This window comes from Trifolium pratense, linkage group LG5, assembly GCF_020283565.1.
Source record: "Trifolium pratense cultivar HEN17-A07 linkage group LG5, ARS_RC_1.1, whole genome shotgun sequence".
Lineage (NCBI taxonomy): Eukaryota > Viridiplantae > Streptophyta > Magnoliopsida > Fabales > Fabaceae > Trifolium > Trifolium pratense.
In genome coordinates, this window is record NC_060063.1 from 15,061,533 (window position 1) to 15,066,731 (window position 5,199).

Genomic DNA, 5,199 nt, shown 5'->3' on the forward strand with positions numbered 1-5,199 from the left:
CAAAATTGTCTATTTTTTGTATTGATATATATATATATATATACATGAAAATTAACATTTTATGAAAAAATGTGTTTGGTTAAGTGGTTTGAGGAATTGTTTTGGTCTCCAACTCCCCATGGGTTCAAATTATGGGTATTAAACATGAATTTTTTAAAAGAAAAGAAGAAAATGCAAAAATTAAGGAAAGAGGGAGTTGAACATGCGACCTATTGCTATAAAACCATGCTATAGACCACTAGCAACCAATATATATATATATATATATATATATATATATATATATATATATATATATATATATATATATATATATATATAGTAGATAGGTATAATTTTACAAAACTCCCAAGGGTATTTAAGTAATTTCATATTTTTTGGGGGTGGGCCATGGCCCTCCCCAGCCCCCCTAGGTCCGATGCTGGTGGCAATAGAAAAAACAATCTTATGAAATCTCAAGGCTTGTGGTGAGATTGTTGAAAGAGTCAATCATGTGTATTTTTAACTAAAAAGTCTCATAAAATCCATTAAAATCCACTCCATGAAAAAATCCATTGAAATTTGTATATTTTTGAATACCAATAGACATTTTATAAATAGTACGAAAACTCAATTGAATACCAACATATTTCGTTACCTTAAAAAAATAATCTTAATTCTCTTAATTTAATACCACAAGATTTATTTACATTCCATAAAAATCTTGATTGAATACCACAAGATTCTTTTATTATAAAAAAGTCTTTTAAAATCCTTTGAAATCCCAATTGAATACACCTCCCTAAGTCTTATAGGAAGGGACAGAGGGAGTATATAAGAAAAATGACTTATATTTTCACTGTTTTAAGATTTTTAATGGAAATGTGGTGTTTGTATATTTTTTTGTTGCTTTCACCACAAATTTAATCTGGTTTAAGGTCAATTTTGGCATCTAGTGGTTCTAGCCCCTCCCGATCGTAGTCTCTGTATCTTTTGTTGGTCTTGAATCATTAGTTTATTATGGGTCTGTTTGGCAAGCCAAAAAAGCTAACTTATAGCTTATGTCATATGACTTATAAATTAAAGGGTAAATAGTGTTATACCCCCTGCAAAATAGGTGAGTTTTGCGTTACCCCCCTGCAAAATATTTTTTTGAGATTACCCCCCTGCAATGTCAAGATTCTTTGCGTTACCCCCCTGGCTTAACAAGTGGGCATATGACATGGAAGAATCTTGACGTGGCATGACACGTGGAAATTAATTTATTTTTTATTTATTTTTAATTGCCAACTCATTAATTAATGTGGGTTTTTAATTAAAAAAATGAAAAAAAATACTTAAAAGTTGTTATATTTTTATGAACTTACTTAAAAGAAAGTTTTTTTTTTTTTTGACTAAAAGTTGTTATTATATATAAAAAAAATTCTTATATATATATATATATAATAACTAATAATAGAGTAACCAACAAAAAAAACGAATATAAAAAAAAAACTAATAATAATAATAACCAAAAAACTAATAATAATAATAATAATAATAATAATAATAATAATAATAACTAATAATAATAGAGTAACCAAAAAAAAAAAAACTGCAATCGCTGACTATGTGATTGCAGTTTTTTTTTTTTTTGTTACTCTATTATTATTAGTTATTATTATTATTATTATTATTATTATTATTAGTTTTTTGGTTACTATTATTATTATTAGTTTTTTTTTCATCTTCGGTTTTTTTTTGTTACTCTATTATTAGTTATTATATATATATATAAGAATTTTTTTTATATATAATAACAACTTTTAGTCAAAAAAAAAAACAAAACTTTTTTTTGGTTACTCTTGAAGTAGCAAAGTTTTTCACAAGAAAGGGGGGTTTGAATTGTGAACCTTTAAAAATTGTCCTTTTAAAAATTAGATATCAAAACATACGTTAGAATGATCTCAGAATAAATAACATAAGTTAGGAGAATGATCTGAGAACGATCTCTGAGCTGCAAACAAAAACAATAAGTGATTTGTGTGTGTTAGTGTTTGCACAAAATTAATATGAGTTTAAGGGAGAGAAGAGACACAATAATTTTATCCTGGTTCACCCCTTAATAGTATGGGCTACTCCAGTCCCCACGCTCCTGTGAGATTGTCCACTAAGAGATTCTACCGATCTCAAGATACACTTCTTCTTTGATCTAATCCAAGATCACAATCTTCCAAGCTTCACTTGCTTGATCTACCTAAGTCTTTCCTAGACTTTATGAGGTGTCACTCAATCAATAGTTACGTATTGACTTGAGCCAATCTTTACAATATTGATAATGGTTTGGATCTTAAAGCTTTCTCACTCAAACTAAGTTGAAAAGCTAGTTACAATAAAATCTCTCTTTGTTCACTCAAAATGGATACTGATCCTAGTATGATATTACAATATATGGAGTGAAAGAGATCTTCAAAGAAGAGCTTGAAAACTTGTATCACAAAGACAAGTAGATTGATTGTTGTAGCTAAAACTCTTGCTCTTCAATGTTGCCAAAGCCTTCCTTTTATAGATGAACCTTGAGTCTTCAGTTCCTTGGTCCCAAAGGAAGTTCACCAACGGCTAGTTGATTCAAAATAGACAGCTCATGCTGAGTTGTTGAGTGGATAAGCTCAAACTGATCTTTCTCAGAACGTTCTCCCTTCTGTTCTTCATATTTTCACTTTAAAGGGCCAAAATGACAGCTTGCAATGGGCTGTAGATAGTTGTTCATTGCTTCCTCACCAAGTATATCCGTTATAGATCATTTAGGCACGTTTTGGCCAGCTGTAGATGAGCTTGCAACTTCAAAAGCAAAGGACAGTCATTCTCAGCATCATTCTGAGATCGTTCTCCAATCTGGGCGATTTTTGCACTTGATCTTCAAATGGAGAATGATGCAGACCTGTGGCCAGCTGTAGTGTGAAGGGAATGCAGCTGTGATGTCCTTGCATAACTATTCACTTGTCCTTTCCATGTACTTTCTTTTCTTGATTAAAAATTAATCTCTTGGAGAATGTTCATTAAATAATGACTTTGAAGGTACATGACAACTATGAGTTGAATGTGTGTTGTCTCATCCTTATTGGTCTATGTAATTCTTGTCCAAACACTCTTGATACACCTGATTAGATGATGCCTTGAGAATTTATCATGTTGCACATGCTTGATCATTAACTTTGTCCAAAGAGGAAAGTCACTTTTCTTCCAATTATTCCTTGCCTTAATTGTTCATGAACTGTTGTGATCTTGTGAGTTAAAACCAAGATAAAAGTGCTTCTTTGTCTTGTATATGGTTGACTTAATGAAATAAGTGCTTTTGCATTTATTCTTGTTCATGAGGAGAATGTTGCAATTAAACCAGAGATCATTCTCAGACTGATCCTGAAGCTCCTCTTTTTGCCAAAACATAATGAATATCATTGAGATTAGAAGCTTAATTGTTCCTGACTAATTAAAACACTCAAGAGCACTTGTTAGATAACAATGAGATCAGAATTACATTTAAAATATAATTAAGATGTTTGTTATCTTTAAAACATCAAATTGGGATTTTGCATTTTGCCTCAACAATCTCCCCCTTTTTGATGATGACAAACTTCTTGAATTATGTTTTAAAAATGGGATTCTGATATAATCAATTCAGTAAACACAAATAAATTGTTTAGTGTTTTAATTTTCAAGCTCCCCCTCAATTCAAGCATCCAATTTTCATAATTGCTTAAGCATAAAGAATTGAGCAAAAAACACATAATATGAATCAAAATAGATTTCATTAATCATTAAGCTCACAAAGTGAGAATCCAACATGATTTCTAGTTCATGATTAACACATAATGATTCAAGCAAAAGTTAAAACACAAATCCTAGTTTAGAAAATAACAACATAGTAGGAGAAGTTCTTATAGCAGCAAAAGGAACTTCCCAAAATATCTAATCCTCTAAACAGGTAAATTAAAACATGATTAAGCATTCAAAAAGACAAGTTCAATCTCCCCCTCATTTTCTCAAATCATTCTCCCCCTTTGTCATCATTGAAAAGGGTAGAAAAAAGAGGGTTGCAGCAGAAGTTATTCAGGAATGGTGGGGCTGGAATCATCAGAGGATGTGGAGTTTTCAGGTTGTGGGAATGGCTCAACAGGTGGTGGTGGATTGGGAGGTGGTGGAACAATCTGAAGAGGAGTACAAACACACTCATTCAACCAGTTTCTCATGATCTGAAACTCAAGCATAATATACATTAACATGTCATTTTGCATTGACATGCCTCTCATCAGCTGAGTTAAATCCTTTCTCATCTGAGACATTCTCTTTTCAAGCTTTGTACGTTTGGGAGGCCTGGGATCAGTGGAAGTACCAGCCTCATGTTGAAAATTTCCCTCAAAGCCAGCAGGCATAGACCAAGTAGCAGCAGCAGCAGCATTTGCAGAGGAGCAAAAAGAGTCCAAAGTTGCAAAAGAGTTTGGTAAAGATGGTAGTGTACCAGCAAAAAGATGGGAACAGGTATTTGTGATGGATCAGGGCTGTTGGAAGTCATTAGATTCCTTACAAAATCAGTGCTAAACATGGATTGCAGGCTTCCATGAGATGATGACATAAGTGGTGAAAACACAGAGGTATTGAATGGAGCAGTTGTAGAGTGAAATCCTTGGAGAATCTTTCCAGCTTGTTGAGATGATGTTTCTACTTCATTAGAGAAAGTTGGTCCAAGATTCAAAGATGTATTCAAATTGATTGGCTGTGTATCAGAGATGGTGGTGTGAATATCCACATTTTCACCAGTTGGGAGAACATTCTCAGATTGTTCTCCAGATGCTCTAGCAAGCATATCCAGGTTGTTATCAGGATCAATTCTCTTTCTTTTGTTTCCAATATCAGTAGAGGTGTTGCCAGGAGTGATTTCCTTTTTCATGTGACTCAGATTTTTTGTTCCAAAAGTAAACCATTGATTATCAAAGAGTTGTTTAGACTCATCTACATGGTTATCTCTAAAAATCCTAGTGGAGTAACATTCCATAAGGTAAGGCTATCTTTTTGATTCCAGAATTTGCAATTGTGATCATGTGTTGAAGAATCAAATAAGGGTAAATCAAGTGGAATACCTTTAGATAGATGATACATGACAAGTAGATCATTATCAGTTTACCTTATCTTTGCTTCCTGTCCTAGGAAAGAAAGAATGTTGGCACATGTTGTGGAAGATTT